Below are 13,709 nucleotides of genomic sequence, written 5' to 3'. Positions count from 1 at the left end.
GTCGCACCATTTGGATTAACTCATTGTCTCGTCCAATAGAGTTATAGAGATGTAGAGCATGGAAACAGATTCTTTCATCCAACCTGTCCATGCCGACCAGATATCCCAACCTAATCTAATCCCACCTGCCAGCACCCGGCCCATATCCCTCCAAACCCTTCCTATTCATATACCCATTTCTCAATCAACATCACCAAAAGCTTTAATGTCAGTGAGATCTTGGCATACATAGATTGACTGCCACATTCGCCTATAATGTAATGATGATGACTACAAAATAACTTGCTCTGCTGTATTCTGCTTTGAAATGCAGGCATGTAGGAAATAGCAGAAGACATAGTTCATTTAGACACTGGAACCTGCTCCACCATTCAACTTGGCTGTTCTTCCATTTCAAAGCCTTTCCGCACCCCAAACATCCCTGTGTCATTTGATTGTTTTAATCTGTAAAAATCTAAAAACCTGTCTTGAACATACTCAATGCCTGCACCTCTAGGTTATTTCATGGTGAATTCCAAAGATTCATCACTCCGCATGAAGAAGTGCCTCTTCATCTCAGTCCTACATGACCTGTGCCGTATTCTGAGACCATATCCTCTGGTTCTATATTCCACAGCCTTCCTGCATCTACCCAATCAAGCCCTCCCTCTTCTCTGCTTGTCCCAATCTCCAGCAAGTTTCCCACACTCCTGCAATTTTAGTTTTATTTTTAGCATTTATACAATTCTCTTTAGAAAGTTATTGATTCTCTTCCCACTGCCCTTTTAAGCAGTACATTCCTGATCAATTTGCTACATAAATAAATAGCTCCTCATTTCCATCTTGTTTGTTTTCTCAGTATCTTAAGTCTGTCTCCTCTGGTTACAGTTGAAACTTTATTGCTGGAACAGCACAGCAGGTCAGGCAGCATCCAGGGAACAGGAGATTCGACGTTTCGGGCACAGGCCCTTCTTCAGGAGAAGGGCCTGAAGAAGGGCCTGTGCCCAAAACGTCGAATCTCCTGTTCCCTGGATGCTGCCTGACCTGCTGTGCTGTTCCAGCAATAAAGTTTCAACTTTGATCTCCAGCATCTGCAGACCTCACTTTCTCCTCCTCTGGTTACAGACTCCCTTGTTAGTGGAAATATTTTTTACCCAATAAAATCCTTCAAAACTTTGATATCTTAAGGAAATGGATATGTTAGATAAAGGGAATTCATTTCCAATGAACAAATTCATTTTCAATTGGGATCAAAGGTTACAGGGAGAAAGCATGATTAGGCTATTGAGTTGGACAATCAGCCATGATCGTGATGAGTGACGGGGCAGGCTCGAAGGGCCAAATGGCCTCCTCCTGCTCCTATCTTCATTTTCTATAACCACAGGCATTTCAGAGCATGTTAGGGCTACTGGCAGTGCAGAATTTGAGCACTGCTAAAAAGACAGACATAATAGCAAAGTTCTTTTGCTTTGCACTCAACAGGACAAAAGCAAGACTGCCCAGTTTCAAATCAGCACAACAATTTGTACCATTTGAGAAAACGGAATTCTGATTGGTTGGCAAATAGTTTCTGATTGGCTGAGGCATTGCCTTGGAGAAAACAATAGGAAATTATAGGCCCCTTGGGATCCCAGGAAATACAAAACTGGCACAAGATTTGAACGCAATCCTTTTCTTTGCAGAGAACAGGTCCCTGGGTATGAATCTTTGTCATGTCCAGCAACATACCATGTGTCAAACTTGACTGAAGTCAAGAGAAATAAAATGAAATTGAAATAGTAAAATGGAAACTTCCTAGATTTTTTTGTTCACTTAATACCTTTTCAACTGTTTAAGAAAGCAAAAATAAAATCATGAAAATCATGAAAAGAGAATGAAATAAATTTATTAGAATGCACACAAAAGTAGAAAATTAGGCAAAAAAAATTTGGGTTAGCATGATGGCTCAGTATTTAGCACTGCTGCCTCACAGCACCAGGCATCTGAGTTCAATTCCAGCCTTAGGCAGATGTCTGTTTGCACACCCTCCCCGTGTCTGTGTGGTATTTCCTCCAATAGTCTAAAGATGTGCAGGTTGGGTGAATTGGCCACACTAAGTTGCCCATAGGCTGAGTGGATTAGCCATGGGAAATATAGGGTGGGTCTGGATGGAATGAATCTTGTTCAGAGGGTCTCTGTGGGCGTGATGGGCTGATGCTTGCTACCACATGGTAGGGATTCTATAATGTACTACTGAAGTGTATTTACAATTCAGGAAAAGTGGCACAGCAAGCTCCCACACACTGAGAAGCAACTCTGTATTTTAAAAAAATAATATATGTTAAGGAGATTTGCCCTGCTCTTTAAATAACTTTGTATGATCTTTTACGTCAACATGAGGAGACAAATGGGGCCTTGGTTCAATGCTTGATCTAAAATGTGGTGGAGGGCAGGTTCAATTGATGCACTTAAGGGGGACACTCTATGATATTAGAATAGAAATGGTTCACAGGGAGAAGGGCAGGAGATTGGCACTAGCTAATGGAACTGGAGCAGGTCTGATGGGATAAATGGGAAAATGATATTTTAGTCATTTTTACCTTTGCATCATTCATTAGGCATATTAAGATCCAACAATCAAGGAAGCGTTTTAAAGTTTCCTCAAGAGTTGTATAAATGCGATTAAAATTACCATGTGTACTAGTGGGCATCAAGTGGAAGGATGTTTTGGATTAAGAAGGAATGCAGCATCACTTTTATCAGAATGAAACCCAGACTAAAAGTGTTAACACACAGACAGAAGCTGCACGAAGCATTATCTTAACTTTAGAGGAGTAAAAGATCAAGATATTAAGGGGAACAGACAAGGTTGATCGTAAGAAATTATTTCCAAATCCTTGAGGAGTGTGGGACATGATGTAGCCTAAGTATCTGAGACCAACTTTCAGGAGTGAAATGAGAAAACACTTCTACAAAGGGGGTAGAAATTTGGAACTTGCTTGTGAAGCAGCAATGGTTACGAGATCAACTAGAACTTTTTAAGCCTGGCATTGTTAGAGTTTTGCTATGCAAAGAGATATGTAGAACAGAAAGCATATGAAGCGAGTCACAGGCTCGTCATGATTGGCCAGTTTAACAGGCTCAACAAGCTAAATCTCGTCCTATTTTCCATTCAAAGACACATATCACAAATTTAGTGTCAGTGAGGATGATACTTTAAAATTCTCAGTCTCATCTGTACTTACCCTGGACTGCAATTGATATTGGACATGTGATAATTATGATAAGTAACTCTCCACCTAACTCCCCAAAGCCTGGCCACCAATGCACAAGTCAGGAAATTGGTGGAATACTCCCCACTTGCCTGGATGGGTGCAACTCCAACACTTGAGAAGTTGGAAATGATTGAGAACAAAGGAACCTGCTTGACTGGCACCCCATCCACCACCTTCAACTTTCTTAGAAGCATGGCAAATAGAAGCAGGAGTAAGTTAATCTGCCCTTCGATCCTGCACCACCATTCAATATCCAAATCAATACCTTATTCCTTTGCCCATGTTTTTTTATTCCCCCCAAACCCAAAGGACTATAGGTAGCTTCTTCCTGAAAACATTCAATGTTTCGGCCTCAACTGTTTTCTGCAGCAGAGAACTCCATAATCTCACCACACTCTGGGCGAAGATATTTCTCATCACTTCAGTACAAAAAACTGTATCCTTAAAATGTGACCTCTGGTTCTGGATTCCCTGGTCAACAGAAACATCCTTCCTGCGTTTACCCTGTTTAAGACGATAAGATCATAAAAAAAAGAACAGGAGTAGGCCATTCAGCCCCTCGAACCTGCTCCACCATTCAAGAGGGTCATGGCTGATCTGATATTCCTCATGTCCACTTTCTTGCCCTTTCCCCATAACCCACGATTCCCTGACTGTTCAAGAATCTAACTATCTCAGTCTTAAATATACACAAGGATGCTGCTCCTACCGCTCCCTGTGACAAGGAGTTTCAAAAACTCACAACTCTCTGATAGAAGAAATTCCTCCTCAACTCAATGTTAAATAAGTGCCTTTTTATTCAGGACTCTGCCCTCTGGTCCTACCTTCTCCCAGAAGGGAGACCTCCTCTCAACATTTACCCTGTCAAGCCTCTTAAGAATCCTATCTGTTTCAATGAGTTTGCCTCTCATTCTTCTGGAATCCCAACCTGTTTAATTTTTGCTCATAAGATAATCCCTCCATAACGGGGATCATCCATCTTAGTGGACCTTCTCTGAAAGGCATCCAATGAAATTATATCTTTCCTTAAATACAGGGACCAAAACTGGTCACAGTAGTCCAGAAGTGGTCTCCCCACACCTTGTACTGTAGACTTCCCTACTCCCGTACTCAAACCTCATTGAAATAGGGGTCAAAGTTCCATCGCCCTTCTAATGTTAAACCCTGTTGGAACTTTACAGGTTTCCATGAGATCCTCTAATTCTTCTAAACTCCAGTGAATACAGTCCTAACTATCTCTTGTCATATGCAGTCCTGCCATCCCAAGAATCAATGTGGCAAACTCCCTCTCTTGCCAGAACATCCTTCTTTAGATAAGGAGACAAAAAACTAGTCATAATACTCTAAGTGTGGTCTCACCAAGGCCATGTACAATTGCAGCAAAATATCCCTGCTCCTGTACCCAAATCCTCTCACTATGAAGGTCAACAAACCATTTGTTTTCTTCACTGCCTGCGGAACCTGCATACTTAGCACACTTCCTTCACCATCGACGGACATTGTGTGTACACAGTGTGTACCATCTAAACTGTGCTCTGCAGCAACCCACCGTGACTCCTTTGACATCACTTCCCAAGCCTGCGATTCTCTACCACGCCTAGGAAGGTATATGGAGACATCACCACCTGTATGTTTTCCCCCAAGCTGCTTGGAACAAAATCACATGCCGTCACTGTGACCTAAAGGTCCCTCTCTATCAGCACTGTGCGTTTGCCTGCACCAAGTGGACTGCAACAGTTCAAGAAAGCAGGTCATCATCGCTTTCTCAAAGACAATCAGTGACGGGTAAATGCTGAACTAGCCAACAATGCCCATATCACCTGCATAATTAAATCAAAAACCATTTTCAATTTCCATAGGTGCCAATTGTATAGTTCAGTGGTTAGCACTGTGGCCTCACAGCAGCAGGGACCCAGGTTCGATTCCAGCCTTGGGCAACTGCATGGAGTTTGCATATTCTCCCCATGTCTGTGTGGGTTTCCTCCCACAGTCCAAAGATGTGCGGGTTAGGTGGATTGGTCATGGGAAATGCAGGGCTTACAGGGAGGGTTGCTCTGTGTGAGACACTCTTCAGAGGGTTGGTATCAATTCAATGGGCTGAATGGCCAGCATCCACATTGTAGGGATTCCATCAATCACTCAGACACCATTTAAAGCTTATTCACTGAGTAGGCTCTTTTTGGCAGTCCAAACAGCAGTTTGTGCCTTGCAATTACCTGTCATTAATTAAACTACTCCCTGCTTGCAATTTGAGCATTCCTCGATTAATTTTCCCTCACAGAAAATAACTCTTTTCTTGAAGGTTAATGAGAGGAAATGCTATAAAAAAAAACCTTCAGAACCCCTGGGCTGCTGTGAAACGTTCTTGCCGACTTGCTGAGCTTGACAAACTCCAGCTCCCAGTTTAGGATTAATTATTAAATACTGAACACATGCTTGGAAAATGTTAAAGAAATGGGGATTGATTAGGTTACCATCTCCTGATTTTGTCCATTAAGGGGTTCAGAATGTTGGTACATTTAATTTTGGATTCATGAACATTATCAGGTGCAGAGAATGACTCTCACTGGCACAAATGTGCCCAATACAAGAGTTGGGGTGTATAAAAACACCCGGAAAATTACATTATTTCCTGCTATAGCTGCAAATCTAGTCCTAATTTGAACAGAGCTTCTGTGCTGATGCATTTGTAGGAAATATGCAAATTGATCTGTAACTTTAGGAGGAGAGGCTATTATTCCAGGTGAAGGGGTCCATTGTGATAGTAAAAATTCAATATGATGTGGATCTTTTGTGCTTCTGTAAGTTTAACACTTGTGCCCAAATATCAACAACCTTTTAAACTGCATATTTGGCTTGCATTTCAATTGCTCATATCCTGTAGCACAGACACAAAGTAAATCCATATATAAATCTCCAGTGATTTCTTTCTTGCCTTTGTATTAAGAACTGATGTGAACATTGCATTGACAAGATCCATTTGGCGCAATGTCTTCAATGATGGGGTGGGGGGAGAGGAGCAACTTTGAAATTTGAACAAAAGTTTGAAGGCATGTTCTAAAGTAACGATACCACACTTGATACATTTTACTACTAGGAAGTGAAGTCAGTTGCTTTTGTCAGTCTTGGGCAGGTGTTTCCTGTGTTTGTGCGTCTGGGCTGATATCCTGGTTGTGTGAACAATATTCAGTTTAATCTGAAGCATTATGCTTTAAGGTTATTGTAATGAAATTAAAATCATGACCATTTCCTTTGCGCTCACAGTTGAGGTGCCTACCATGCTCGATTGGAGTACTTATGCCTTTGAATCAGACAATAATGGGTTCAAGCCCCACTTAAATGGAACAACTGATTCCTGAAGAAGGGCATGTGCCCGAAACGTCGAATCTTCTGTTCCCTAGATGCTGCCTGACCTGCTGTGCTGTTCCAGCAATAAAGTTTCAGCTTTGATCTCCAGCGTCTGCAGACCTCACTTTCTCCACAACTGAGCCTGACACACATCTGATGTGCTCTGTTACCTTCAGTTATTTTCTTTGGAGCACAAAAGGTTGAGGAAGCACGTGATAGAGGTGTATAAGATTATGAAGGGCATGGACAGGCTGAATAGGAAGCAGCTGTTCCCTTTAGTTAAAGGGTCAACAACAAGTTCTGAAGAAGGGTCACTGGATAACTCTGACTTCTCTCCACAGAAACTACCACACCTGCTGAGTTTTTCCAGCTATTTCTGTCTTTGTGTCAGTGATGAGGGACCATAGTTTTAAAGTGAAATGCAGGAGGTTTAGAGGGGATTTGAGAAAAATCTTTTTTACACAGAGGGTCTGGAATGCATTACCTGGGAGGATAGTTGAAGCAGGAAATCTCATAATCTTTAAAAAGTATTTAAATGAGCACTTGAACATTCAAGGTTACGGACCTAATACGGAAAATGGGCTGGGTGTATTAGTACATTTTTGGCAGTACAGATTTGATGGAGTGAAGGGTCTCTTCTTCACTCTATCATTCTATGATTCTGTACCTATTCTACTATCTTTTAAGTGAGACATTGAATAGAAGCCTCTCTTCTTTCTAAGATGAAAACATCTCTGGAGCTGCTTTGGAGAATTGCAGGGGACCAATCCCCAGCTTGTGTCTAATATCTATTCCCACAACCAAACCGCAACAAGTGATGAGCGGCTCAATACTGTGGATGCTGGAAATTGGAAACAAACACAGAATGCTGGGAAAACTCGGCAGGTCTGGCAGCACCTGTGGAGAGAGAAACATTAAAGTGCAACATAACCTGGAGGAACATCACCTCATTTTCCACTTTACAGCCTCAAGGTCACAATATTGAATCCCATTAATTCAGAAACAGACTGCATTATGTCTTTTCTCCATTTTTCTTCTCTCTACCATACAAACCTTGCCCTGTTTGTACCTTTGCACTGAGTAGAGCGGATCAATTCTCTCCCTTTCACACTTCAGTTTATACCTATTTTACATCTCTTTTTCTCTTTCATTGTCAGTAACAAGGCCTTTGCCTTTTGTGCGGGGTCTCTGCCTCTGTCAAAAGCATGTACAACGATATTCCAACATCAAAAACAGAAATTGCTGGAAAAGCTCAGCAGGTCTGGCAGCATCTGTGGAGAGAAATCAGAGTCAACGTTTCGGGTCCAGTCACCTTTCCTCAGGCAGGGTCTCTCGGCTCAAAACATTAACCTTGATTTCTCTCCATAGATGCTGCCAGACCTGCTGAGCTTTTCCAGCAATTACTCTTTTTGTTTCTGATTTCCAGCATCCACAGTTCTTTCAGTTTTTAATATTCCAACACCATTCATTTCTGAAGAAGGCTCATGCCAGTCAACCATTGATGAAGGAGCAGCGCTCTGAAAGATAGTGCTTCTAATTAAGACTGTTGGACTATAACCTGGTGTTGTGTGATTTTTAACTTTGTACACCCCAGTCCAACACCGGCATCTCCAATTCATACCAGACTTGAAACACTTTAACTCTGTTTCCGCCTTCAGTGATGATCTGGTCAGTGTCACATTCCTGTTGGTAGGGGCTAACTATGTGCAAATTTAAAAATCGCACAATACCAGGTTATAGTCCAACAGGTTTAATTGGAAGCACACTAGCTTTCAGAGTGACGCTCCTTCATCAGGTAATAGTGGAGGGCTTGATCGTAACATAGAATTTATAGCAAAAATTTACAATGTGATGTAACTGAAATTATACATTGAAAAATTGATTGTTAAGCCTTTCATCTGTTAGAATACAGTGATAGTTTCACTTCTTTCATGTGTAAGTCACAAAACCTTTTTTTTAAAGTTGCATTCTCGGGTTAGCTGTTAACAATGGTGATAGCTAGACAATGTGTTGAAGGTGTTGGCCCCCTGTGTTCTCTGTCTATGCCATGATGTTTAGATTGATTCTAATCTAAAAAGTGAGATAACAGAGTTTTTAGATTAGACGGCATCTCCAAATCACATGTGCAAATTGCTACTGTAATTCCACAGAAGCAACATCCTCAGAAGTACATTAAGTGAAGAGGGACTCATGGGGTGGTGAAAGACGTTATATAAATGCTTCTTTTCTAGAGCAAACCCTTGGAAAACAGCAGGTGTTAAAATGAAGAGACACCATGTGGCACTGCTGCCTGACATCACCTTGGCAATGTTACGCCTTTCTCTTAAAAATTGCCAAAAATAATCGGCGCCTCTTTAATCTCGCTGATGGAGCTATTTGGAGTCGTCGATAAGCGACATCTGAAGCGTCTTTTTCCACTCGGTGAACCTCTTGTTGGTATTTTAACTGTCTCACTCAGTTCGACCTGCTCCTCAATTCCACTTAATATGCCAGGCATTGCTCATGGAAACAGTATAGGCGCATACAGGAGCACACGGGCACATACAAAGGGAGAGGTTTAGACACACAGGCACAGATTTAACCCCACCCCTCGCCGTTTCTGCAGCAGAATGCCAGTGTGTGTGAGAGTAAAGGCAATAGGGTGCCTGTTTTAAACTGGGAACTGAGGCACTTCTGTGCAAATCTCCATCAATATTTCAAGGGGCATGCATCCCCTCTCGGCTCTTCCAACGGAATCCGGGAAATAGATAAAGTTGCAACATGAAGCAGCATTAGGGGTAAGTTTGGGATGCTGGAAGGTTTGAAGAGCGGTGCATTTTGTTTTTGTTGCCCAGAGAGAGGACCGAGCAAAGAAGAAAGGGGTACTTACACAAGGAGAGACAGCTTTGTCCAGGCTCATTGGAAAATTCACAGCATGGGCGCAAGCAGCATGAGAAACCAAAACGTTCAAAACAAACAAAAAAAAACTGCCTCCAAACCTCCCGATTCTAGTGCAATGCAATAGATCAGCTCATTTTTTCGAAAATCCGGCTCAATTTCCCTGATGTCAATTCTGGAATAGAGATCGCATCATCAGGTTGCAGATTTATTTCCTTTGTCTGTGATCCGCAGAGAGAGAGAGAGGGAGAGAGAAGCTGAGAGCCACTGATGATAGTGTGGAAACCGCAGCCCTCTCCAGCCCTTCAGTCAGGATGCAACACTGGGGCTGACACTCCCTCAGTACACAGTGACACATCTGGGTACCTCGCACTGTCCTCTGCACGGGTGGTACAGTCTGTCCACACACACAAACAGACCCACCCCCTCTTCCACGCAGCCAAATACCTGCTGCCGCTCTCAAAGCCGCCCTCCCCCAGACAGAATCAGAAAGGAGGGGAGGGGACTGTCTGTCTCTGTATCCGCACAGTGCTCAGGGACTGTCTGAGAAAGATTTACAACTCTCACTCCCTCCACCCCCCGACCACAAAGCGAACCTAGATGGGGGGGGGGGGGGGGAGGGAGACAGTATTTTTATTTATTCTGTTTATTAATTTGCATTCGAATCAACCCGTTCAGAGATGTTATTACACAATCACCTCTGGAGCTGGTGGTTCTTGAACCTGGGCCTCCCAGTCTAGGGGTAGGGACATAACCACATTGCCACGAGAAGGCCCCTGGGCATAGAACATAGAGCTTAGAATAGTACAGCCAACACATTTAGAGTTACTGGGAGTTGGGGAATCCTGATCCATGTCCTGGAACTGGAAGGACGCAAGGAGCAGGAAATCTCACTACAGTAACATCTCTTATTTTCAAAGACAGGAATTGTTGGAGAAACTCATTAGGTCCTGCAAAATATGTGGAGACAGAAAACAGCTAACACTCCAGTGACCCTCCTTTAGAACTGACTGTAGCCAGGAAAAGGTTTGTCCAAATGTTGAAAATTAGATGGGGCTGTAGGAGCAAATGATAGGTGGAGATTGATTGATTGTCACATGTATGGAAGTACAGTGAAAAGCTTTGTTTACGACCAGTACAGGCAGATCATAATAATGGTATACAGATCAGAAGCTGCAAATAGACAGAGACATACATGTTGCACTGCTCAGGGTGTGTGCTAGGTGAGATCAGCATTTTTAATGCTAGAGAGCCCATTCATCAGTCTAATAACGGGTGAAAAGAAGCAGTTCCTGAGGGAGAGAACAATAATTAAGTCTGTCCCGGTTAGTCTGCCCAACCATTGTTCTCACTTGATGTTTCTGGGCTGTACCCTCCCTTATTGTTTACTCTTGCACTCCCCCTATCTATATGACCTTTATCATATAGATCAAACCTTTCCGAGCTACAATCAGTCATGGCACAAGAAAAAAGCTTTTCATTGTATTTATTATTTTTGTCAATGTAACATATACGTAACAATATAAAAAAATTCGTTCAAAGATCATTCATTCAGTTCTGAAAGAGGATCACTAGACCATTAACTTTAACACACTGTCTTTCTCTCCATAGATGCTGCCAGACCTGCTGAGTTTTTCCAGCAATTTCTGTTTTTTTGTCTGATTTCCAGCATCTGCAGTTCATTGTTAATTTTTTCTGCCTTTGTTTCAGTCTGATAACCCACATGATGCGATACCTGCTTCCATTATTTAGGCCAGCGAACTGGATCCCCTGTTAACTGCACTGAGACAAATATCAAGCCAGGTTGTAATCTATGTTTTCCTTTAATAAAATCCATTTCTAATTCAGCCTTAAAGAGTCTAAGATGGGCTGAGAAGCTTCAGACTTAACAGGTGTACTGCTGTTAATTCAATTTGATAAAAGGAATCTGGTTCTTCCTCCTAACTCCTCCTTTCCCCTCCATTAACCAGAATAGTATTTTTTGCATTTGGGAAAAATACATTCAGGAATGCCCGGTCAATGACCCCTTTCAAGTCTATACCCAACTTCTCTTTAGAGGTCATAGCTGAATCTGGGTCACCACAATTTCAGACAGTGTCTATCAGACTGAAAACAAAACTGCGGTGATGGACCTATTTCATTTCTTGTTGCAGCTTTTCTTTTTATCCAACCTTATCGATTCTTTCAAACCTGCTCAAAATCTACCTCTGGTTCATAAAGTAGAATGGAAAGACTCAATCTTTCAGAGAGCTGGAACACATCTGATTTATTAAATGATGCCAAAGTGTGCTGCACCATTCATTGGTTCAATGTGTTCTGTATTCAGTCAGACTCATATATAAAAGCACTGCTCACCCCGAGAAAGCTCAACCCTAGGCTGCTCACTTTGGTGCAAACAGTTACTTTCAAGATCTCAATGTCTCCCATATGCCTATGTCACCAAGCTAGCTCCGTCTGCAGATTCAAAGACCCATATTTTTCAAACAAATCAAATTTTGAATGAACAATTAAAAATTTCTGTGTGATGCATCAAACCCAAAAGTGATTGAGCCCAAATAATTCACAATCAACAGCTCCAGTTGTTCACACCCCAACAGGCTTCCTTTTCTAACTCCTTTTCACAAAGAACAATTAAAGATTGTATCAATCTGCCATTATCCTTAATCTCCATGCCCTCGAAGGATTTGTTTCAGGAAATGGGCTTTTTAAAAACAATGCAACCATCGACTGCCCTTACTCTGCATCTCCCCTATAACTTTCAGAATGGAAGACTATGGAAGGTCACAGAATCAAGCAGTATAATGCCTCTATGTTTATTACAGACTTATTAACTACCCAAACACAGACAAAACTGTAGTGATTGAAATCAGGTAGATCTTATTGACTATGAGATCCTTGATTGGGGTTGTTAACTTGGGCTAATAAGGGAGCCTTGGCTGACAGATATAAACAGGGGATTCATAGTCTCTTCATTTCAGGGGCTGACTCTATGCACATATAAATAAAGGGTGACTTGGTTAGAGGATACTGGCCTCTGTGCAGTTATTTCCACAACCATTTGGTTCATTAAGATTATGTCAGTTCAATTCCATGTGAATGTGGCACTCAAGAACTCTTGAAAACTTTCTGTGTCACATCTATTTCTTATGTCATTTATCTTAAAGCATAAATGTTTAGGATAAGACAAGATATATATGTGAGGAAGATTTGGATGAGCTATACTTTGCACAGGAATATGCATTGATTTGTCTGTCCAGTGTGTGTATTGCAAAGTAGTTTTTCACCAAATGCTCTGCACATGTGGTAATCACTTGGAATGTGGATGTCATTTCCGAATGGCAAGTGCGTGTGTTAAGTCTTTAATGTGGGGAGACTATTGCACTGCAGCTACTACAGAGTTAGAGTTGACCAAGGAACATTGCTACTCCAATCCAATATGCATATTGGAAACATTTAAGAGATTGAGACTCAACCCATTTGGTCACATTATGTGGCCATGAGGTCCTCATGTGGGACTAGAACCTGGAGCTTCTAGTCCAAGAGGGAGTGAAGACTGCAGATGCTGGAGATCAGAGCTGAAGAGTGTATTGCTGGAAAGGCACAGCCTGTCAGGCAGCATCGATGGAGCTGGAGAATCGATGTTTCAGGCGTAAGCCCTTCATTAGGAATGATGTCATTCCTGATGAAGGACTTATGTCGGAAATGTCAATTCTCCTGCTCCTTGGATGCTGCCCGACTGGCTGTGCTTTTCCAGCACCACACTCTTTGACTCCTAGTCCAGGAGCACATGACCTTTAACTGCTTCACACAGTTGGGAAATGAATATATTTTCCAAAGTGATGCCAATACCACTGAAATCTAGCTGACTCAACAATGTTATTAGCATTCAGTAGACCAAGAGTGACTGTCGCCCAGCGAGGATATGTGTGAGTGCGTGAATGGTTCTTGATGTGATTTAAGACACGTGCTGACGAATTTTGGATGAGCTCAATTTGAGGTAGGATGGAACATGGGAGGTCAGTCAGGACAGTCAAAACTAGCATGGGTGAGGTTTCAGCAGTAGGTGAGGTAAAAACAATGACTGCAGATGCTGGAAACCAGATTCTGGATCAGTGGTGCTGGAAGAGCACAGCAATTCAGGCAGCATCCGAGGACAGGCAAAATCGACGTTTCGGGCAAAAGCCCTCCATCAGGAATAAAGGCAGAGAGCCTGAAACATGGAGAGATAAGCTAGAGGAGGGGGGGGGGGGG

General features: G+C 42.2%; 1 protein-coding gene across 2 annotated transcripts in view; it reads right to left on the bottom strand.

The window, feature by feature from the left end:
• Positions 1–9,901, bottom strand: part of lrrc8c (leucine rich repeat containing 8 VRAC subunit C) — a 39,487-nt gene extending 29,586 nt beyond the window's left edge. For both annotated transcript variants that reach the window (XM_043698739.1, XM_043698741.1), the window contains exon 1: positions 9,451–9,901. The gene's annotated coding sequence lies outside the window, so the exon portion shown is untranslated. The remainder of the gene's footprint in view (positions 1–9,450) is intronic.
• Positions 9,902–13,709: the final 3,808 nt, after the last annotated feature.

This window comes from Chiloscyllium plagiosum, chromosome 11 (assembly GCF_004010195.1).
Source record: "Chiloscyllium plagiosum isolate BGI_BamShark_2017 chromosome 11, ASM401019v2, whole genome shotgun sequence".
Classification (NCBI taxonomy): domain Eukaryota; kingdom Metazoa; phylum Chordata; class Chondrichthyes; order Orectolobiformes; family Hemiscylliidae; genus Chiloscyllium; species Chiloscyllium plagiosum.
Note: the sequence above shows the minus strand (reverse complement) of the source record. Positions and strands in the feature narration are given on the sequence as shown.